Here is a 25,062-nt window from a genome sequence, read left to right as displayed (position 1 = left end):
ATGTAATCATTTATGAAATATATATATATAGAGAGAGAGAGAGAGACAGAGAATGTGTGTGTGTGCGCATATGTATTTATGCATCCTAACATCAGCAGGTGTGCATAATGTAGCTACATTTATTAATCTTTGATATATTACTAACTCGATCTTCTGAAAATGATAGCTTGACACATATTTTTTTGATTTTGTCATTAGGAAGGTATATTTGCTAAGGTAAGAGGATAGAATATATATTATTTTTCACTTTATTAGTTTAATTTATAGTTTTAAATATTAAGACATATGATGTGTGGGCCTGCATTTGTCCCCATGTCCCAGGCCCTGTCGACGTCAGGGGCAGGCCAGATTTGCTCTTTTAGGAGATTGCAGTTTGAGAGAGGGAAGGATGTACACAACTGACCCAAGCAAGTGTCTGTGAAAGGGCTCTAAACGGCATGTTCCAAAATGCCGATTATGCCCAGTAATGACGAATAAGTAGACTAACATGACAAGATGTACTGCATTCGTTAGTGCATTTCTTATATTATAAAAATGAATATTCATTATAGAAAATTTGACAAAAATAGAAGGGTATAAAATGTTACAAATAAAAGTACCCATAATGCCAACATCTTGAGAAAACTACTGTTAATATTTTAGCTGCAATTTTTCAATCTTATTTAGTTGTGATTAGTTTCTATATAAAAAATTTTAAAATATTTACCTTTTAGTCTTGTTTTCTATGTGTGAAAACAAAATTTCACTTTGAAAAAATGTGTACATTAAAAATACTAAAAATTGTTTAGAATTTTATGTGATAACAATATTTTTGGTATACTTCTTTTATATACTGTTCTTTTATATGTATATGTATTTATTTTGAATATTACATAGTAACTGAAGGAACATCACTGGTCTTAGATTCAAGAGGACATGAAAAGGGGGCTAAATGACAGATAATATCACATCCTGAGTGATTTATTATTATGTCTCAATTAAAATCAATAACACAGTGGATCAAGTAATTCAATATGAGTTTTAATTATGAAGAAAATCATTAATTAAGTTCGTTAGCTACAAAAATGGCTTTTATGTTTCTCTAAGCAAACTAGTAACTTTGAGAGAGGCAAACAAAACTTTGGTTTAATAATTCACTGAGCCTACTAGCTCAACTGTATAGTTTAGATATTATTAGCAAGTGCCTGAAGAAAAAAACACTATTTCATGTTTTAAGCTTCTATCAACTCAGGAAAAAGATTCCATCTGTACTCTTGATGAAATATGTGTGCTCAAGAGATATTTCCCAGTACAGGGAAAGGAGCAAAAAGGAAACAGCTGAAGGTAATATAACAGGATTAAGCCTCATATTTTAGGCTGCAAAATTGAATTTTGACTCTAGGGTCCAAACAGAATAAGAAGTTCTGTTAATCCATAATATCACAATTTTTTTTTTCATTTTCCAATTGTAAATTATTATTTACCTCCTGATTCTTTGAAGTTAGATTTAATATATTTTTATTTTCAATTTAAGAAAATTTGTTAGTGCCGTTGTTTCTGAGCCCATACATATCTGAGGACATCTTTTAGTTTTCTGCATGAATGGGAAATGAAGGGGCATAAAATTTCTGATTTTTAACATTTTCATTTAAAGTCTTATCACATTACTCCATTGTTTTCTGCAGAGGAGAGATCTGAAACTAACCTGTTGTTCATTCCTTTTTGTATGTGGATGACTCTTAGATTTATTTATCGTTATAAATCAAATATTTGCTAGGCTATGTATAGTTTGTCTCTTTTTATTGATTTTTTTCCTTAGAACGTAGTAGTAGTTTGGATCTGCATTCTCAGTTCTCTTTAAATAATTTTTCATGATTAATATATGATTAGTAGATTATTTCTTCTGCTTCAGTTCATCTCATTTCCTTCTCTGAAATATCTCCCACATTTCCTATGTCTTTTCTTTTCTCTAGGCCACAGAAAATGCAATTCTTTTGTGATCTCGTCTCTACTTAATTTCTCAATTCCTCATAGAATCTACTTTGTCTTTCTTTGGCTGGAGGTGCTTGCTGACTGACTACAGGGATTGACTTTGACTCCTTGCGTCATTTTTACATTCTTTCCGTTACCTAGCATGTATGTCCCATCTATATGCCCCTAATTCCCAGTGGTATATTTCTAAACTGGTCACTTCTCTCTGACTCTCAGTTCCTAAAAGGAAACCAAACTGTTCTTACAGTAGTTTAAACATCCTTCAATATATATTTTGAAAAGATTTTACAGCTATACCAAAAACAATGATAAAATAATCAGAGCCTCTTTCAACAAAATGAGGGTATCGAATATATTTTGTTAGTTAATTTTAGTAATACCAATCAGATGTTTCATAATGTCTTCTGCTCTCTCTACTGTTTGTTACATTATGTATTGGACTTTAAAAAATGTTAGATATCATTATGTTCATCTCCTTCATTTAGAATTACTGAAGCCTAGAGAGATTAAGCTATTTACCTCTATCTCACAGATAGTTTATAGAGGATACGGAACTTCTGTCCCCTGTTCAAGGATTTTTGTACTAAAACATTATCTCATCCTGGGTGAAAGATGTTTAGCAAGTGTATCATTTTTAAAGTCATTGCTTTCCCTTGACTTCCAATTATTTTAGCATATCTTCTAAGAAAACTGGGTAGAGTGTTCTAACAGCAAGGCAGTGGCAAATGTCTGTGGTACTCATTTAACTGGATGTCATAGGACTGGACTTACTTTGGCAAATATTTAATCATCTGTCAGCCTCTTGGTGGTGACTTTGAGCTAATCGATAACCAATCATGCATTTATGCCATCTGTATTCAGTTCAGCTTCAACCATGGGCCTGATTCTATTTAGATTGGCTTTGAATCTATTCTATGCTGCATTCCTGTTATCACTTTTGTGTGTTTCTTATTACTGTAGTTTTCTGAATTCTCTTTGTCTTCCTTTCAGTCTCTCTTCTTCAATGCTAATTCAAGATGCCTTAAAAAAAAAATTTGATCATATCCACAAAGCAAAAGCCTGGTTTCAGAGATGTAAATCACCAATTAAGATTTAGGATTACAGAGTTGAAAAGAACTATAGAGATCTTTTAATCAAAATTTGGGCATCTCTGAGATTCTCTCAGGGATTCTGTGAGGTCAAAACTAAGTACTTACTTTTAAGGTGTTATTTCCTTTTTACTTTCATTCTCACATGAGTATACAGTGAGGTTTTCTAGAGGTTACCTGACTGAATGCCAAAGATGTGTCCAGCTGCCTTTTATTAAGCCAATAAAGAGATCTGCAAAAGTGTAAAATAATGTCAAGCTTATCGATATATTTGGTTATGGAAAGCATAATTTTGTTTTGTTATTACAAATGTTTTTATATTAACATGTAATGACTTTATTTTTGTAATTTTAAAATGAATTAATAAACACATTTTAATAAAATCTTTCAGTTTTAACTTCTAACACACCCTCTTTAAGCCCTGATTTTGATTTCTGACTTTAACATTTACAAGCCATACAACTTAGGACAAGTTAATTAACCATGATAAAACTTCTGTTTTGAAGTAGGGGACCGAAAAAAAGATGAACTAAACATGAAATAAATGCTACTTATTATTAACAAGTAAGAGTTGGAATATTTATGTTGCCATTTCTTTTAGAAATTGTGAAAGCATTTTGTAAATGGTAAAGTTTTATAAGAATATTTTAGCTGATTGTCATTAGCATTCAAGTCTGTAGATGCCCCAAACTAAATCCCAATGAAATAATTTCCAGAATCAGATTTCCAGGTGCAATGTTTTTTTTGTTTTTTTTTTTGTGAGGAAGATCAGCCCTGAGCTAACATCCATGCCAATCCTCCTCTTTTTGCTGAGGAAGACCGGCTCTGAGCTAACATCTATTGCCAATCCTCCTCCTTTTTTCCCCCAAAGCCCCAGTAGATAGTTGTACGTCATAGTTGCACATCCTTCTAGTTGCTGTATGTGGGCCACGGCCTCAGCATGGCCGGAGAAGCGGTGCGTCAGTGTGTGCCCGGGATCTGAACCCCAGGCTGCCAGCAGCGGACCACGCGCACTTAAGTGCTAAGCCACGGGGCCGGCCCTCCAGGTGCAATGTTAAATTGTCCGCTCTTTCTGTGCCTGGAAATAGTACTACTTTATGTTATGGGTCTCCATTTTCTAAACTTGGATCTAGAGTTATGGGAAACCAAATGTCTACCAGCATTCTAAAAAATAATAATATTATTTCTAATACAGAATATCTGCTCAGTCACAGAACTCAAATAAGAAAAGTAATGACATATTGATTCTTTGTATAAAATATTTAAGACAATTCTCCATACTTTCTTTGAAGATTTCTCTTTTTAATACTCTTTCAAAACATCAGATTATAAAGTCTCAATTAGGTGTGGTTTTCTTTAATGACTGTAACTTCTCTGAATCTCTCTTTAAAGAGAGGGATGTATCCTGGGGTATCAACCTGCAGCAACTAATTGCAGTTAAATTGATTAGAACATGGGTTCTGTTCAAAGTCAGGAATCCTGAATACATAATTCAGAAGAATACCTCTTAATAAAGAAAAGATGGAACATAGACTCTTTCAGTTGATGGAGATCCTTTGCTTTGGGCATATCTTATGTATTATAGCTATTCAGAACATATGACAAAAGAATTTAGGTTTTAACTAAAAATAAGTAAACAAAATTTAAGCAATGAGTTACAACTTTGTGGCTTCACTAACTTTTGTATGAAAAGTTCATATAAAAACACTATTTGCTCTAAACCTCTCACCAAATAAGATTGTGTCGGTCGTTGTATTCCTCAGGTTGGTAAAGAGAAAAGGTGATCAATCCTCATGCTGTCTTTCTATTACATTTTGTACAGTGGCATGCTTTTGACTGATGGCTTTTAGGAACAGTTCAAGTCTAGATAGGCAAATGGCAAGTTGGATCTTTTTTTTTGTTTTTTTAATTTTATTTATTTATTTATTTTTCCCCCAAAGCCCCAGTAGATAGTTATACGTCATAGTTGCATATCCTTCTAGTTGCTGTATGTGGGACGCAGCCTCAGCATGGCTGGACAAGCGGTGCGTCGGTGCGCGCCCAGGATCCGAACCCGGGCCGCCAGCAGTGGAGCGCGCGCACTTAACCACTAAGCCACGGGGCCGGCCCAGCAAATTGGATCTTATCGCTAATAGTGCAAGGCTCTAACAAATTTAAGGTGTGGCAGCCTAAAGCACACATTATCCACAGAAATTTAGGGGAAGTAAATGTATATGAAGCAAATCTGTGGATTTTAATTCATTCTGTTCTGTGGGTGTACAGAGGAAAAGTAACTGCTCTGTTTTTGCTGTGTCTAATCTGTGCATATTTCTCCTGAATCCCAACCTTTAAACTGTGTGTGTGGCAGAGGGGAAAAAGGTTGTGACTACCCAAATGGTTCTGTCAAAAAACAATTCAATTGTTTAAAATATCATTTAGTGTTTGTTTATTTTGGGATAAAACTTTTCAATTTCTTGAATTATCTTCTCAACCCTAAAACCACCATCATCGCATGTGAACAACAGAGGTGAGGTTTTTGTGTCTTTGTATGTTGGAGGATAAAGGAACTTTGTGTTGGTCTTTGGGTGCATAAAGGTACCTACTGGTCTCCAGAACAATATTTCTTTTCTACTTGCTCAGGACACATCCTGTAGGTGAATTTGCATTCTAGTTTTTTGGTTTGGGTACTGAAGACCTATCAGCCATCTTCCTATTGCTGACTCACCTTCTCCTCAGCACTTCCAAGCTGCCAACCACTGCTGTCAGCCCACCGTCTGACAGATGTCACCTCCCAACATCATGACAGATGCCATGGGAGATCCTCTGCTCTCAATTTTCTTCCCATCCATACAGGAAGTAAAATCACCCTGAGAAACCTAACTTTCAAAGCTTCTCTCTCCTTGATCACACTTTGCTCTAGGTTATTTATGAAATACCCTGCAAAGTCACCTCCTGCCAGTGGTTGAAATAGGTAGTCTGGGGAGAAATTCCTGCTGCTGATGCTTTTTTCAGCAAAGTATTTCTTCTCTTTTCTACAATTTTTCCAGGATTAAAATGGAGTGAACTTTTGCTTCTTCTAAGACATATTCCCTTTCTTCTTGAGTTGAACTAAAACTTAATGGTGGACACAGAAGGAGAAATTTTTGAGAATGACTCTGCAGGCCTGTCCGTGGTGTGTTACATCAATACTAAAAAAGTCTGGTGAATTATCTTTTAAGACAGTAGCCAGGCTTGCAAATTTATTGTGTATGTATGTATGCATGTGGGAAAAAAGGCATAGCAGAAAGACAAAATAGAAATGTCTCAAGATATTCAACCTTTGGATGAAGACATAATGGGTCACTGTTATTTATGCTATATACTTTTATTTATTTCCCATATTTTGCATTACATTTATCATCAGAAAAAAATGTCCTAAAATGTCCCTTTATTCTTAGAAATACCGCTAAAGTGACTTTTCCCAGCTAACTCCCCCATACCCAAATAACATAGAATAGAAAATAGAGTAAAGGAAAGAGAAGACATGATAGGGATTATTTGGTCATAATTGAGAACTTCTTTAGGGTAAAGCTGTTATAGATGTAATTTATGAACATCAGTATGTGTGAAACTTTAAGCAAAAAACGTGTTATTTTCTTTCTTTCCTCAATATGTTAATGTCTGATTGAAGTACACCACCAGTTAGCTGGCCTTATATAGGAGTGAGATTGTTTAAGTAAAAAAGATATAAGAAACTTATTTAAGTGTACCGAAAAGGATAAACTTTAATCAGAACAAAAGAGATTTTTCAAAAGGCAGCATCTTTCTAAAATCCCTTTTTAATCTCTAAAATAAAAGGGATGGGCAAATGATCTCTGAGGTCCCTTCCTACCACAGTGTTCTCTGATAGCATGAAATCTGACTCCCTAATGAAGGATAATGCTGCATTGAATCAGGCCAAAGAGATTTACTGATAGGAAATAGGAGAAATCCCTATTAATCAGCAGAGTGTAGAAGCCTAGGACTGGCTTATGACTTACTTTTTTCAGCATAACAAAAACAAATGAAGTAGAACTGCATCTGAGTTGAAATAATGATGCTAAAATAATGTCAACATGTGAAACCAAGAGTTTCAGTATTTCAGTTTTTAACGTTGGATTAAATTGCTCATTTAGATAAGATATAGTTTTGATTATATTTATGAAAGTACTTTTTAAATATGATCAATGCTAAAAGCAAAATATTTCATACTTTTATTTTTCCATATCTCTTATAGCACTCATTAGGGTCAACCAGATGGGGTTGATAACATTAATTGATTGCAGTGATTAATTCATTTATCAGGGAGCTCCTTTTCTGGCTCACTCACCTGTCTAAAACCCCAGAAAAATGTAGAAGATTGCCCCAAAGCCACTTAAAATCCATGTCACACTAAAATAAAAGCTTAAAATCAAAGTAAAATGATGGGAACATGAAAAGAAATAGCAGGCTGATAGTAAGGGAAGGGAGAGATAACTGTAAAAAAAAAAGACTGAAAACCTTAGCGATTTGAAGCCATTTAATTCAAGAAAATCATTCTTATATAACTGCCTTCATGTCAAGTGAGGAATCTTCATACTAAGTCTCAGTATAATAATTGAGGCTCATAATGATGCTAATTATTTAAAAAACCAGTGAAGTTTATAATATTTGTGTAAAGAGTTCATCAAAGATTATCAAAGAAATACAACTTTGGCTCTTAGTTCATTTTATTGTAACAAATTATAAATAAAGCTCATAGTGTTTTCCAAGTGTCTTCCGTTTATTCTTCTTTCAGTGGAACGCTCTATTATTTTCCATCGAGTCAGCTAATGTTGGTTTAAAATCTTGCTTTTATATTTTAAATTATTTATTTTATTTTATTATTTTAGTCAGAGAGCAGAAGAGGTAAAGATTCTGAGAATATCTCTTTGGATGGTGTTTGTATTGTGACCTAAAAGACCGTTTTTAAAGCCCTGCTATTTGTAACCTCTTTCTAGATCATATCTACGGTACATTTGTAATCCGTAAGTTATAATAATAGGACAAGTGATGGCTGTAGGACAATTAGGAATGATGTATTACAAAAAATGTTTACTGTAATTATTATACATTTTCTAAATGAGAAAAAAATTATAATATTTACAGAAGTAAAGGGTTCTGTTTAATCCTCTTTCTCTCTTATGTAGAGAGCAATTAGGAACAGGCCTGGTGCCTGAGAAGGGACAGGAACACTTTTATATGAAATTGCATGGAGATGAATGGTAGATCCGGAGATCTTTTCCTTGAGTGTTGCAGACGTTTAAGCTGGTGCAGACAGTAGTAAATAATAGCTAGACAAAGTCTAGGAACCAAGGAATGGAGGTGAACATGGGCAGTGGAGCCAGCAGAATTGAGTAATGAGCAGTAACAGAGAGAGTAAATGGGAAAAATGTCTGAGAAATTTCCAAGGTAGCATGTAGACACCTGAAAAAGTTTTGCAGGGCACTCATGGGACAGCTGGCATGTGTGTGCTGAGTACGTTTAAGGGCTGAGATGGGGTGAAAACTTTCTTCTGAGACCTTTACTTCTGCATACCTAGCAGGATATCTTTGAATAAAAAGTTATGCAATTTAAGTTTTAATACATTTTACTTTGTGCACAAACACTTTTGTAATACCTCTGAAAATGATTCTGATATGTAATATAGTTATATAATGTAGTGTTCTATGGTATTATTAATAAAAATATATTAATGATATCTTCGAATACTCTTTCCTTGGTAGTATTACTGTAAGGCAGTTTGTCATGCCGAAATTAAAAAGACAAACCCTAATTGTTGCAATAAGGACCCATCTAGTATTGGTTGCATTAATTATAAGTAGCATTTTCTTATAATCTGGCAAATTCAGTAATACATTAAAAAAGAGCATTTTAATTTAATTTTACAAATTGCTTTTAATCAAAGAATTACATCCATTCATATAGAATAATGATACTCTTCATTTTTAAGAACATAAGTTTCTATCAATTTTTCAACTTAAACTCCCAAACCTAAATCATACAGACTGCAGTACAGTCACAATAGTAATAACTTGGCTATTGCTGGGACCAGTTCAAAGTTTTCTTCCAGTATCACCATTACCTAGCAATTATCATTGCATGGTCCTTTGATTCATCTATTTCTAATTCTTTGAATAACTAGACTGTAAACTCCACAAAGGCAAGGACCATGTTTGAAAATTCACCACATAGCACAGTGCTTGGCATGTAATAGATATTCATTATATGCCTATCCAGTAATTAAAAGAATGAATGAATGGATGGATTTCCCATTCTTTCCCAATTCATTTGGCTGCAACTTGAGTGCTCTGCCTAATTATATTCATTGTCATTCCTTTCTGGTTCCTGAAAACCAAAGCTGATTGGGTCCAGATGTCCCAGAATAATGACCCCTTATATTTCACCATAATGCTCCACTTCCCTGAGCAATAATCCCAGAACCCCCGTTTTTACAGTTGGGATAACCTGTTTGGTTCCTCAAGTACCCCGAATTATTTCTCCATAGCTGACTTACAATATGTAGAATATAACAAATATCCACTATTTTATAAATATCGATTCATTGGTTCAGATTTTCAAGTATGGTACTGTTTGTTCCCAATGCCTTGTGGGTAGTGGTTATGACTTGGCTTAAGTAATCTTATTTAACACTTTAAACAGTTTCTTATATAAGTTTGATAGTAAATATATTTATTTGTGTTGATTTATTTAAAATTAATCATAATTATTTCTCCTCTTTGAATAACAAACATTTGAGGTTTTTTTGTCATATATGTATCAGATAAAATATAATATCCAGTATATATTATACAGAACTACTATGTTAAAAATATTATTCATTCATTCATTTTCACATACATTTATTCATTCATAAATATTTCCAAATATCCACTCTATACAAGATTCTATGTAAGGTAGAATGGTAAAAGCAGTAATAGCTACAACAATGACAGTGTGGTCTCTGACTAGATGAGTTTACAGTCTAGTAGAGGATGTAAGAAAAATACTTAGTTATAGAACAGAACATAGGAGTCATAAAAGATGTAATGCTGTGGTTATGTCAGAATTCAAAGATCTGGCCTTATTCACCTCTGTCTCCTCAGCTCCTAGCAAAAAGTCTAATGTTTTTATTAAAGTACCAGCTTTCTAAAAATTGTTTTAAATTATTTATGTTGATATTGAAACTGTTATATTTTAAAACACAAAAATATACGTTACCATAACAAATAAGACACGTTATTCAACCTTTTAGAGAAGAAATAGAAGCTTATGGGTTTCCTACCCTTCCTGTTGCTGTTGAAGCCTTTTCTGTTCTCACCCTATTAACTACTACACCAGTTAAACTCGTATATTCTTACACAGCACATTTCTTCTACACATAAATGGAAGGGAGTGTGTTCTAGGGTTTACAGTCTAGGCATGTATGTTAAGGTTGATCGAGGTGTGTATGTTAACGTTGATCACCAGCAGCTCAGTATTGTGCTTTTCTATTGGAGTCTTGACATCAATACATGGATAGTTTCTGCTTTAGTGGTCATGGTCTTTTACTCCTGCTTTGGACTTTTTAAAATCAGACAAGGTTTATTTTCCTAAGGATATGTATCATAATGCACATATATATAAGGGTATATATATCAGAAACTTTCTTTTCCTCTTTAGATCAGACTCATGTCCTCTACATTGAAATCCACTAAATTATCCCATAGCAAATATTTCATCCGCTCAACCTTGGCATGGGAGAAACTGAAGTTATTTACATGAAGCCACCAATACAGAGGTAATAGCAAATGAATGGAACCCTTCTGGTATTTTTTTTTTTTAATGGAGAACGTTGGCATTGGTTTTAGAACCTTGTGATCTCTGATGCCAACTTCAAGCAAAGAATAAAGCACTGTGGGTATAAATGACTTAATATTTAAAGAAATACCCCAGCCTGGTGAAATAGTGGTTAAGTTTGGCGCACTCCACTTCAGCAGCCCAGGGTTCATGGCTTTGGATCCCTGGCACGGACCTATACCACTCATGAAACCATGCTGTGGCAGTGTCCCACATGCAAAATAGAGGAAGATTGGCAGAGATGTTAGCTCAGGGCCAATCTTCCTCAGCACAAACAAACCAAACCAAAACAAAACAAAACAAACACAAATATTCCTATAAACAAATCTAAACCTCCTCCACCCCAAACATAAAGAACCATCAAATTGGTCTAAGATCTAAAACAGCCAGTATTACAAATAGAATCCTCATATAAATAGAATCCTCATATATTTAATCTATGCTAGTAATAATTATAGGAAGGAAAGCATATTGACCTTGGAATGTTGCCCTAAATATTACAGCAACTATTTTTTTGGTCACAAAAGGTGTTTTATAAAATATGGTCATTTCTGTCTTTACTCCATAAATAGAGCTTTTTTTCCTTTCATGTTTTGTTTTTCTTCCCCACTTATACTTTTTTTCCTATTCTTTCTCAATGAGAGACTCACTAATCTGACAGCAAGAAATATTCCAAAATTAATAGAGAAACCAGGTCAGATCAAAAAATGTCAATGGAAGAGATAGAATAGAAACTTTTCTATATTCAAGAAGTTAGAGTCACATTTGTAAACTAAGAAGGCTGCTATAAAAAGAAGCAGAGAACATTAAAAGTTTTTGTGAATTAAAAATACAATTGCCGGGGCCGGCCCCGTGTCTTAGCAGTTAAGTGTGCGCGCTCCACTGCTGGCGGCCCGGGTTCGGATCCTGGGCACGCACCGACACACCGCTTCTCTGGCCATGCTGAGGCCGCCTCCCATGTGCAGCAACTAGAAGGATGTGCAGCTATGACATACAACTATCTACTGTGGCTTTGGGAGGAAAAATAAATAAATAAAATTATAAAAAAAAAAAATACAATTGCCGGGGCCGGCCCGGTGGTGTAGCAGTTAAGTGTTTGCGCTCTGCTTTGGCAGCGTGGGGTTCACAGATTCAGATCCTGGGCACACACTGATGCACCGCTTGTCAAGCCATGCTGTGGTGGGATCCCATATAAAGTAGAGGAAGATGGGCATGGATGTTAGCCCAGGGCCAATCTTCCTCAGCAAAAAGAGGAGAATTGGCATCAGATGCTAGCTCAGGGCTAATCTTCCTCACACACACACACAAAAAATACAATTTCCAAGGGATTGGCCCAGTGGTGTCGTGGTTAAGTTTGTGCACTCTGCTTCGGTGGCCTGGGGTTCGGATCCCAGGTGTAGACCTAAACACTGCTCGGCAAGCCATGCTGTGGTGGTGTCCCACATACAAAATAGAGGAAGATTGGCACAGATGTTAGCTCAGGGACAATCTTCCTCACCAAAAAAAGAAGTTGCGAAAATAAAACAAACATACAACTAATGTAAGGGCTAGATAAGGGAATAAAATCACCAAATGAACAAACTAGTCATCTAGAAAATTGAACCAAAGTATTCTCCCCATCATTTGTTTGTTTTTGTGGTAACCATCGTAAGTTAACTAAAAATACTCACCAATTTAGAATTCATATAAGACATACTCTTCAATCAAATGTAATTGATAAATAGAATAATTGTAAAAATATTAAACCAATTTAGAAAAATTTAAAAAAAACCTTCTAAAATACTCCTGGATGAAAGAGAAAATCAAAACTGAGGTTACAGAATATTTAGAACAAAAATATTTTGAGAATGCAGCTAATCAACACCTACAGAGTAAGGCCTAAACAGGGTTCAGGAGAACACTGTTATCTTTCAACATATTCATTATAGAAGAGACTGAAAAATATGTGAACCAAGCACTCAACAACAATAAAACGCTGTTGTTTTATTGTTGAGAAGAGTGAATAAAATGGAAAGAAGATGTTGGATTAGTATGCAGAAGTCAACAGCTTTCTTATATCTAATGAAAGAAAATGTTATGGTGAAAAAAAGAGAGAGAGAAAGAGAGAGAGAGACTTTCCAATAGTGTTAGAAACTGTAAAATTATTAAACTCTATCCAAATATTCAAGACCTATGTTAAGAAAATTATAATTTCTTTACTAGTCATAATTAAATACCAGAATAAATGGAGGTAAACATCAGGATAAAAAGAACCAATATAGTGAAGTTGTGGACAGTGTGACAGGGTACAGTGTGATGCACCTTCCAGATTCTTCTTCAGTGAAAGAGTTGTTCCCATAACTGTGAAGAGTGCTATCAACAGACAGCCTTTAGCTATTATTCCCTTTAGAAATTGTGTCAGCTGAAGAGAGCCACCTTGCCCAGGGCTATGGCCCTTCCCTGGTCTCTCACACCCGGTGACTGATGGATGAGGAAATTGGGCTATTTTTTCAGCCTAACTTGGGACGACTCTGACAGCCATTCTAACTCCAGAGCTCCCAATGAGTTTGGCTGAGGCTGTTAATGAACTCGTAGCACCTCAGCTTCTCCCTCTGACCATTACTGTTTACTTTGCTTCTCTTTCGCAAGGCTCTTCTTAATAAACATTGTGCATGATCTCTTGGTCTCCAAGTCTCTTTCCCAGTGAACTTAGCCTGTGACAGTTATCCCTTCTTCTCCAATTCATTTGAGGAATTTAACTTCCTCAATTTAACCTATGATCAAAGCAATTGCAATCAAATTCCAAAAGGATTGGTATAGGAGTGGGTTTACACGTTGGTTTTAAGGTTTTTTTAGAAGATTTATATATCAAGCTTTTTTTAAATTTATTGGGGTAGACATAAGGAGTCGCCCTTTGAACTAAATATCAACAATTTTAAAAAATGACCGTAGCTGCTCAGATGCCACAAGTATAGAGTTAGACAGGTAAATGAAAGAAAGAATCCAAAACCTTATCTATGTCTATTTGTGAATATAGTATATGATGACTTTGAATTGATGAGGAAAAGACAGAGTATTCAATAAAAGTGTTGGGGAAAATTGCTATGCTTTGGGAGAGAAAACTTTGGGGTGCCTATCTCAAATCATATCCCAAATGCAGTGCCAGATGGATTAAAGATGTAAGCATTTAAAACAACTATAAAAGATAGAAGAATATTTTTATCATCTTCTCATGGAGAAACCCTCCTTAAAAAAGATAGCATAGTTAGAACTTTAAAGGACAGGATTTAAATTTGAACTAATCAAATTTAAAATTTAGGATTGGCAAAGGACACCATAACCACCACAAGCATTAAGAGAGAAAGCACAGAATCAGAGTATGTTTGCAAAACATGTAAATGGTAAGTGACTGGCATTCTTAAGATAAAAAGCCCTCCGGCAAATTAGTCTACCAACACACTCATTTATTCCTTGTCTGTCATGAGAAATGCACAGCATTTACAACTTTAATTGTAAGTTTAAATCTCCGGTAAATTCACAATGCAAATTTATGATTTCTGTCTATCTTTCCATTTGCATTCCAGATTGGGGTTTCTAATCTTTATTTCCATTCTGATGATCTAACCCTCTGCTGCTTTATTCTTCTCCTCATGCTAAACCTTGGCACTTGGTCTACAGCCCCACTGCTTCCCTCTGTTATTGCCTCACATAACAGAGTAGATTACTCCATTTTTAAATTTTTCCTGGAGGTTAGAGACCTTTATTACCTACTATAAGTTGAGTAACTACTATAAGTTAAGTAATTATTACTACTCAACTACCAGTACTACTCAATTACCACTCAACTAGTAGTTGAGTAACTACCTAATATCAGTTGAGCGGACAACTTGTATTGTGGCTTAGGCATCTGTGTCCCTTAGTTGTTCAAAGAACATTTCTTTGGTGGGTCTGGATACCCCATAGCAGAATCTGAAATACAGTGTCATGTTTGGCCAGTACATAGTGGATTATGTCTCTTTTACCCAAGCCCAGATATCCTAACTTATCCAGGAGCTTCTTGAAGAGATTGCACTAGGACTAGAGTTACTTTTTGCAAGGTATTCTAAATACTGACTGTCAAGAGATAAATTTGACATTCATCTGACAGTTGCTGAAGGCTGCTTTTGGGGAAATTTGAGGCTCTAGTACAGCTTAATGCTAATATGTGAGTTTTGCTAACTCTTCTCCAGGTAGCGATAGCCTTATGGTTATCATAGAAATTGAGGTATCCAGAGATTGAGGCATTTTTAAATAATAGCAGGTTAGTTTTTGTTTACTTTCTGCAAGGGCATGGCCAGCATGCCTTGAAACACATGAGAAAAGCTACATAATTTTTTGAAGTCACATCTTTATGTACATTATTCTGCTCTTTGTGTCTTTGTTGCGCCTTAACCCCACTCCTGAAACTCTGGAATCAACTGAATTCTGGACTATATTCTTATAAAATATCTGCCTACCACACATACTCAAGTATTCCATAATATTTTAGACAGGAGATGGTCTAAAGAGTAGGAATCTAGGCATTTGGTATTAATGCTGCTGACCTGACCCTCACTCGTTATCCTTTGTCATGCCCCCAGTCCAATTTGAAGCCTGTGATTAATAATATGGATAGCTTCTGCTTCTGTTGTCATTGGTTTCTCCCCTTGCCGTTGTCCCTGTAACCTATCCCAATGGTCCTGAATAAAGTCTGCCTTACAATCTTTAACAAGTGTCGTTAAATCTTTTTGTCTTTAGCAGTTTAATTAAATCCAAATATGGAGTATTGATAATCATTTTGATACTGTTTTTTTCCCTTCTTCTTTTTTTGCCTCTTCATTATTATTAATACACTAAAAAATACTGTCTTATTTGAGCTCTTCCCATTCTTTCTTTTCCCAATTTCTTGACTAAGTAGGCTCAGAGATCTTTCAATCCAATTCTTTTTCTTCCCTGCTTTTTGAGTATATGCTAAGGATATATGTTCTATGCCTTTCTTAGAATTAGTTCTTATTATCTTATTTGTCATGAATTCTCCTTTTGAAATATTTATGGAACACTTATATCTTGTTACATTCAATTAAAGCACTGGCTTTCTAATTTTCACTTCGGTAGTGGTTTGTACAGTTTTCCGCTTATACTTTGAAGGACTTCAGAATAGGTGGGAAACCATGTAAATTGGAAAATGGAGTGTTTAACCAAAATTCTCACACTTCATTGCTGTTAATCTTAGAATAAAATAGAACATTAATTTATTTCTGGAAAACATACTAGTTTGAATAGATAGTAGGATAAATCTGAATAAATAATACATATAAAAACGAGGGTGTTGACTATTGTTTCAGTAGATTCACAAATTTCTATATTTCAAAAAGGAGCAATATAAATTAGCTTGTCTGCATTATTGTATTTTTCTTTACGTATAAGGATTATTCTTCCTCTTTGACTCTTGACATTAATCCTGTGCATCTACTTTGCATAATATCGCAAAAATTATTCTTATAACTGCATCTTAAAACCATTTTAGTACATTTGAAAAACATTATTTGCCTTAGTTATTACTTTGAAATTTGATTTTATTTTTAATGTTGATAAAATTGCAGTATACATAAATAAGAGATTCTCTAATTCTGGGTGTATTAAACTATGGCCATTTACTGTTCTCTCATAATAATGAATCCTTTACCTCTTTCTAAGGAAAGTGGAAACAATGTGTTATTCTGGATCTTATCTTGTTCGACCTACTCTCAAATTACACTTTTACTGGTGACTGTGCAATTAAGTGAGTGTTTTTTTTTTTTTTTTTGGTTCTTTCTTTGTTTTTCTTTTTCAGCAGTCACAAGGAAAAGGAACTTGTTTAAAAAGTTGTGTAATTTGATGTAGTCTCATTTGTTTATTTTTTCTTTGTTTCCTTTGCCTGAGGAGATATATCCAAAAAGATATTGCTAAGACCTATCTCAAAGAGTGTATTGCCTATGTTTTCTTCTAAGAGTTTTATGGTTGCAGGTCTTACAGTGAAGTCTTTAATCCATTTTGAGTTACTTTTGATTATCATGTAAGATAGTGGTCTAGTTTCATTCTTTTGCATGTGGCTGTCCAGTTTTCCTAACACCATGTATTGAAGAGACTTTCCTTTTTCCATTGTATATTCTTGGCTCCTTTATTGAAAATTAGCCATCCATAAATGTGTGGGTTTATTTCTGGGCTCTCAATTCTATTTCATTGATCTGTCTGTTTTCTTTCTTTTTTCTTTTTTTTGCCAGTACCGTGCTGTCTTGATTACTGTAGCTTTGTAGTATACTTTGAAATCAGGGAATGTGATTCCTCCAGTTTCATTCTTTATTTTCAGAATTGCTTTGGCTATTCAGGGTCTTTTTTTGTTCTATATAAATTTTAGGATTCTTTGTTCTATTTCTGTGGAAAATGTTTTTGGGATTTTGATAGGGATTGCATTAAATCTGTAGATTGCTTTAGATAATATGAACATTTTAACTATGTTAATTCTTCCAATCCATAAGCATGGAATGTCTTTACATTTCTGTGTGTCTTCTTCAAACCAGAAACTTCCGCACAGCAAAGGAAACCATCAACAAAATGAAAAGACAACCTACTAACTGGGAGAAGATATTTGCAAATAATTTATCCAATAAGGGATTAATATTCAAAATATATAAAAAATGCATACATCTCAACAACAAAAAAACAAACAACCTTATTAAAAAATGGGCAGAGGATCTGGACAGATATTTTTCCAAAAAATGTGGATGGCCAACAGGCACATGAAAAGATGTTCAACATTACTAATTATTAGGGAAATGCAAATCAAAACCACAATGAGATATCACCTCACGCTCATCAGAATGGCTATTATTAAAAAGACAAGAAATAAAAAGTGTTGGAGAGGATGTGGAGAAGAGGGAGCACTCATAAACGGCTGATGGGAATGTAAACTGGTGCAGCCACTATGGAAAACAGTACAGGAACTCCTCAAAAAATTAAAAATAGAACTACCACATGATCCAACTATTCTACTTTTGGGATTTATCCAAAGAACAGGAAAACACTAATTCAAAAAGATGTATGCACTCCTAGGTTCATTTCAACATTATTTACAATAGCCAAGACTTGGAAACAACGTAAGTGGCCATCAGTAGATCAGTAGATAAAGAAAATGTGGTATATATATGCAATGGAATACTACTCAGCCATAAAAAAGATGAAATCTTGCCATTTGTGACAACACGGATAGACCTTGAGGGTATTTTGCTTATCAAAATAAGTCAGAAGGAGAAAGACAAATACCATATGATTTCACTTATATGTGGAAGTTTAAAAAAAAACCAATAATAACAAACACATAAATACAGAGAACAGATTGGTGGTTACCAGAGAGGAATGGGGTTGGGGGGAGGATGAAACGGGTAAAAGGGACATTTGTATGATGACAGATAGAAACTAGATTTTTGGTGGTGAACGTGATGTAGTCTGTACAGAAGTTGAAGTATAATGATGTACATATGAAATTTTTACAATGTTATAGACAAATGTTACCTCAATTAACAAAAACCTTGATGTACATAAAATTTTTTTTGTAATTGTTGCATTTATATTAAGGACTGCATCAAAGAGGAGGAATTAGCATAACTTGAGGATCTACTTAGACGTGAGAGTGATTTGTGTCTGCTTTTCCATTTTTCAGAACTTAGTGATTCATAAGGATTTAATAAATATTTGTAGAATGAAAATTAGATTAGCTTTCCCCTGAATGAGCTCCATGTCATGGGAGAGATCAGTTGACAGACAGGTAGAGAGCAGAATCACCTGAGCCTTTGTTGTCTGCCCCCTCCATCCCTCTACCCTCTGCTGTAATGTGATCAAAAGGATCTTTCTCTTTCATTCACAGCCTTTTGTTTTACAAGTTGTAATAGTTGTATTTGTTGCTTTGCTTATGTTGTGTCTGTCATCCTTTCTGGGATGTAATCTCCAGGTGAGCCAAGGGTCATGTCTACCTTATTCAAATTTTTAGCCTGGTGAATGTGAAGAGAAAGCACTTAGATAAAATGTTTTGATAGAATGTATTAGCTCCTGCATGGGTTCGTTTTGGTTCTACTAGAACAAGGAAAGTGGTTCTACATTAAAAAATCTTTTTCTTGTCTGGTGCATCTATCAGATCTATGCACCGTGAACTCACACTGACCATCAATTTTGCAGTGTGTTTTCAATGACAGTTATGCTCAACACAGCCAGAATATTTGTTTACTAGGATAATAAATTAACCAAATATGTAATGCTGCTGGCATTTATAACTGCCACTCTGGTACTGCTGAAAACTAGTTGCCTAAAAACCATTTGGCACTCAGATATTTTGTTTGGGAAATTCTGCATTCAAGTCTGGATTCTTGTTACCCCTCCTAGCAATTTAAGAATTCCCAAATTGAGGGATCCTAACTTTTTCATCTTCATTGAAATTTTGACAGGAGACAGTATGATAAAGGCATCTAATCTAATTTTCACTAGAGAGAAAGAAGAGTATCTTCTACAGTTGCCAAGGATAATATAGTCAAGAGAAACAATCTCATGATTAACTAGGATTTCTCCAAAGAAGGGAAATTGCCTCTGTTAGGTGCAAACAGCTGCTAGTTGTGCAGAATACCAAGCAGAAAATGCAAAAATGAGAATAATGGGTGTAGAATAGCAAAGGCAAATGGAGATTTCATATTGTCCAAATAACAGTGCTTTATAAACTTCTATGGGGCTCATCAGGTGGCTCTTGAAAGATTTCAGCCATAGAAACACACATAAAACTGGCACTTGTGCTCTTCCTGTCCTTGACAGAGCTGTAACTCAGAAGAGTCTCTCGGGCGTGGCTTTTCTCCACTTTCAGTATCACTGCCAAAGTTAAACTCTCATAATCCCTTCCTGGAGTTTTTATAACTGCTGCCTCTGGTCACTCCCCTTGTTAATCTTCTCCCGCATTAGTTACTACATTACATTAGTTTTAAAAATGTAATTTACACTACCCATTAACTTACACAGGTAAATCAGAATTCCTTAGGCTGGCAAATAGGCCCCTTCCCAGTCTAGTTGATCTTTACCTCTCTCCAGTTCCTTGCTCTCTGTCTTATCCTTTGTCTTCTTCCTTGTAAACATTATGGTATTTACACATTTCTCACTGATTTACAAACACAAGAAGTTTTTTTTCTTAGACTGTGCCTTTTGCCATGCTATTTTTCTTTTTGGAGTCACTTCTCCTCTCTTCACTTGGCAAATTCTGCTTTCGAGTGCCATCTTAAATGCTGTATCTGCTGTAAGGCTGCTTGTGGCTCTTATAGCGACATGGATACTCTGAAGCATTAGATTTATACTTCTGTCATAGTAAGCATCACTTATATTGTAACACATCTGTTTACATGCCAGTCTTCACCACTAGTCTGAGAACTCATTAATAAATTTTCACTGGCAACTGCTTTATCTTTGCAAACCTGGCTTATTTGTTGATCCTTATCAAACTTTTGTTGAATGAACAAATTATCTTGAGAGGCCAGCCCCTCGTAACAGAAAGAAAATGTTCTAGCCTTGTTGGAAGAATTCTTTTGGAAACAGTGGTCTAGGGTATTCAAACCAAATTAAATAGTAAATTGTTGAAATAAAAATCTTACAGCCATCATAGGGAGAATACAATAGTAGAAATAAGAGTGCAGAAGAGGCTTGAAACAATTACTTACAGGTTTCAGAGTTTTATACCGTTTTAGGTAGAAACACTGACACTTTTAAGAGTTTACTGAATGTCCTAGTAAAGAGGTACTAACTCCCCAAGGCTTTAGTTTCCACAGAAGTAACTGCTACTGATAGATTCTTCCAGAATTGGTGTCTGAGAAACTCTAAGTGCATGGATTCAAAGTGAATGTGGATTAATTGGTTGCCAGGGAGATTATATAGATCAATAAACACAGAGGGCTGGAATCAGAAACCTGAATACCAACAATATTTTTGGAATAGTCAAAGGAAAGCCATTTCCTGCACAAACTTATATCTGCTAGAGTGATTGATTGATTGATGCTTCCATCTAGCTGTTCATTTATTTATTTATTTTTAACATTATCTCCTACTATTTACCTGGTTGCACTTGGAATGACATTATAGAAGCATACTTGTCTATGAGATCCTAGCTTCCTATTTAAATTAAGGCACTGAAACATCATCATGTGAAGCTTGCTTTGATCTACCCAGACTCAATACATGCCAACTATTTTTTCCCGCTTGAGTTATATTGGTAGCTTAAACCATTTCTTGGCTGACTCTAAAGCAAAATGACTAAGAGACTTGGAAGATTCCCAGGTTCCAATTGGCAGGGTTATTGGCAGATTGTGCCCTGGAAATGACTCTAGAAAGCCCATAGTTCCCAAATTTAAATTCTAATATTAAATTCTAATACTACAGAGTATTGATTAAGTTGTGCTTTCACGCATGTATTTCCTAGGATACATATGTGCATTCATATTTAATTTGTTATTTTAGAGCATTTTGCCTTTTTTAGCAGGTATCATATCATGTAAGTATTAATTCATTTCTTAATTAAGGACTAGGAAAATATTAAAATAAGTTTCTCTATATGTGGTGATTCTATTCAATTAATGAAATTCTAGATTGTAAACTCTGATAGAGTATCGATGCAGTTGTGTATGTGTTTATTTGGATATGTCAGAATCCACAATTCAACTTATTTATGTTATAATAGTTAATAGAACATATGTTCACAGTTGGAATTTTTTTTAGAATCCCAGAAGATTGAAAATATTCAAAATTAGTGATAGTTTTGGATATTTATTGGACATAGTCTCCAGAGAGTCAGGAAAATAAATCCTTAATGAAGACTTTGATACAAATCTATATCAAATATAAATATTATTATTTATATATAATATGAAAGGAAACAATGTAACATGAAATTATTACAGTACTACAGAGAGAAAACAGAAAGTTATAACAAGACCCAATACGTTTGTATTATGTAAATAGAAAATGCAACCTTGTGGTAACTCTGCTAAAAGCAAGTGTTGCTACTGTATCTACAACAATTCTGTTTAGTTCTGTTGCGCTGTTACTTCTGAGGTAACTTGTTCTTTTACATGCTCCATGGTACAATGTGTGTGGCAGCTGAAGCACCATAATATGATGCGACAGAAAATACGTAGGGAAAATCTATTCACTTATGTGTCTCTGACGCTTACTTTCAGTTTGAATCAGAACCCTGAGTTATGGGTAGAGTTGGCAGGTGGAGGCAAGGGTAAGGCTGCTGGCTCACAGGCCTCTGTACCTTTGGAACACTTCTATTTTTTTTTAATAAACCATTGCTGCACACTGTTTTCTCTCTTTAATATTAATACAATTTGAAGAACTTGCTCTCGTGTATGTATTTCCTAGTAAATTACGTTTCCTTTTATACAAGTTGTAATTTTTGAACATAGTTGGAAGGTTCTGCTGTTGACTCATGAAAGTTCCATTTACCAGGCTCATGCTTCTATAGTGTTAAATATGTGACTGATTAATTCACAGAATCTGACGCTGGGGCATCATAGGATGGCATATGGTGCTGTGTCTTTCAAGAATGTCTGAATGTAAGTTTAATGAAATGTGCTTTATTTCAATGAATTTAAGCTAAGTGCTTTTTTTTTAAAGAGAGATGTTTTAAGGAGATTAAAACAAAGATTTTGTATTTTTGTATTAAGAATATGTTTTATGAAAGAGAATATTCTGTGGTATCTTTATTTATTTATTTTTCTTTGTGAGGAAGACTGGCTCTGAGCTAACATCCATTGCCAATCCTCCTCTTTTTGCTGAGGAAGATTGGCCCTGGGCTAACATCTGTGCCCATCTTCCTCTATTTTATAGGTGGCACCCCTGCCACAGCATGGCTTGATAAGCAGTGTGTAGGTCCATGCCCGGGATCCAAACCTGCGAACCCCGGGCCACCAAAGCGGAGCACGCGAACTTAACCAGTACACCACCTGGCCTGCCCCTGTAGTATCTTTATTTTAACATAGTAACTTTAATAACTGAAATGATAATTTTTTACATTGCTATTAATACTTGGGGCTCTTTCTTATCTAGCAAGGTCAGCAAAACAGAAAGTAAATTCAGTGCTAATGAAATGGAAGTGATGACAGTCCTATCTTAAAATAAGAACAATGTAGTAATATAGAGAGGAGTAGTGATTCCTTTAGTATATGCTCTAGGGGTGCAATTCTGTTATATCATATCCCTGCTAATCACAGATTTGGGGCTGGTAGGAAGCGTAGATGAATGTTTGGAGAACCTTTGTAGGATTAACTCTAGTAAAGGAAAACTCACTACAGTAGTCCCCCCTTATCTGCAGGAGATACATTCCAAGACCCCCAGTGGGTGCCTGAAACCATGGGTAGTACTGAACCCTATATATGCTATGTTTTTCCCTATATATACGTACCTATAATGAAATTTTATTTATAAATTAGGGATAATAAGAGAATATCTGAATTGACAACATCACTACTCTTGTGCTCTGGAGGCATTATTAAGTAAAATAAAGGTCACTTGAACATAGGCACTGTGATACTGTGGCAGTTGATCTGATAACTGAAATGGCTATTAAGTGACTAGCAGGAGGGTAGCATATGTAGCATAGATACACTGGATAAAAGCATGATGCATGTCTCTGGAGGGAGGGAACAGAATGGCACAAGATTTCATCACACTACTCAGAACAGTGTGCAATTGAAAACTTGTGAATTGTTTATTTCTGGAATTTTTCATTTAATATTTCAGACCGTGGTTGACCATGGTAACTGAAACTGCAGAAAGCGAAATCGCTGATAAGGAGGTACTACTGTAACAGCAATGTGTGATAATTGCCACATATATGGTATACACGTGCTATGCATTTTGAATCTTTTAAACATGTAAATACGTTGAATAAATGTTTTAATATTCATAATATTAAAATGTAATATACATTTTAACTGTGAAGTCATATGGCACCTCACTTTTCTCTTCTGCAAAAAGACATGGTAAAAATAAGACCTAACTCATGGAATTATCTTGAGATTAAAATGAGATGATAAAAGTTCATATCACAGTACATGTTCAGTAAACATAGATTATTTTTAAAGATTTCTAATGGATTAGTTTCTATTAATATTTTCTAAATGTAGTTCACATTTATACATCTTTCACAGATTTTAATTAAAATCGTATGTGAAATTTGTGTCTATTAATCCCACATTTTCAATTTCCTTCCACTATCCCTTCAACCATACTTTAAACATATACACCAAAAATATCCTTATTTTCTTTATTGGCATGATAGAGAGTGAAGAATATAGGAAAAAGAGGAATAATATTGAAAATAATAAAAAATAATCCCTGTCCTCGGGAAGAGAACATTTTGCAGTAAAAACAATATTCACTAGATATTAGAAAACAAGTTTCTACTAACTAGGAGATAGTCTTGGGTAAGTCATTTCGTTATAAGCCTTACTTTCATCTTCTGTAAAAATAAGAGGCAATGAACTAGATGGTCTTTAATTGTTATGATTATAAGAATCATACAATGTAAATGGAATAGACAAATATATTACAAAAAAACTTAAGCAAAATTTGCCAAGCAACCTAAAGCAAGCATATTTAAATTATAGAAGCAAATGATTTATGTTTAATCCTTCATAAAGCTTCACACTTTAAAAGAAAGTAGGAATGGTCTTCTTTCCAAAAATGAATGCATTCGTCCTGCAGATGAGTTATAGTTTTGTGACAGCCATCTCATCCACTCTGGCTTCAAAGCCATGTTCTGGGTGTCTTTAGAGAACACAATATTTTGAAATTTATCCCAACTAATTGTCAATGCAAGACCCTGTGGCAAAAACTCAACACAGATGCTTAGATGGATGCTGATCTCATGCTATCTGTGAAATTTCACTACCTCTGGTTTAGCTATTAATAAATGAATGCTTGGGTAGTTTAATACACAGGGATTGAAAGCAAGTAGATGTGATGGCCCCAAGAGATGTCGGGAATGATAAATGCTAAAAACCTGGAAATGTAGTTGTTGATGGTCTGAGATAGTGTTCCAGCACAGAGTCCCAGAAACTGACAGCCAGGTATCAAAGTGAGAAAG

The 25,062-nt window shown here is 34.8% G+C and overlaps 1 protein-coding gene across 4 annotated transcripts in view; it reads right to left on the bottom strand.

The window, feature by feature from the left end:
* Positions 1 to 25,062, bottom strand: part of SLITRK3 (SLIT and NTRK like family member 3) — a 150,252-nt gene that overhangs the window by 91,301 nt on the left and 33,889 nt on the right. Inside the window, exon 2 of one of the 4 annotated variants that reach the window (XR_009222282.1) lies at positions 3,168 to 3,291. The exons of the other annotated variants lie outside the window; for them this stretch is intronic. The gene's annotated coding sequence lies outside the window, so the exon portion shown is untranslated. The remainder of the gene's footprint in view (positions 1 to 3,167; positions 3,292 to 25,062) is intronic. 4 annotated transcript variants of the gene reach the window in all.

Source organism: Diceros bicornis, chromosome 15 (genome assembly GCF_020826845.1).
Source record: "Diceros bicornis minor isolate mBicDic1 chromosome 15, mDicBic1.mat.cur, whole genome shotgun sequence".
NCBI lineage: Eukaryota > Metazoa > Chordata > Mammalia > Perissodactyla > Rhinocerotidae > Diceros > Diceros bicornis.
This window is presented reverse-complemented; position numbering and strand designations above follow the sequence as displayed.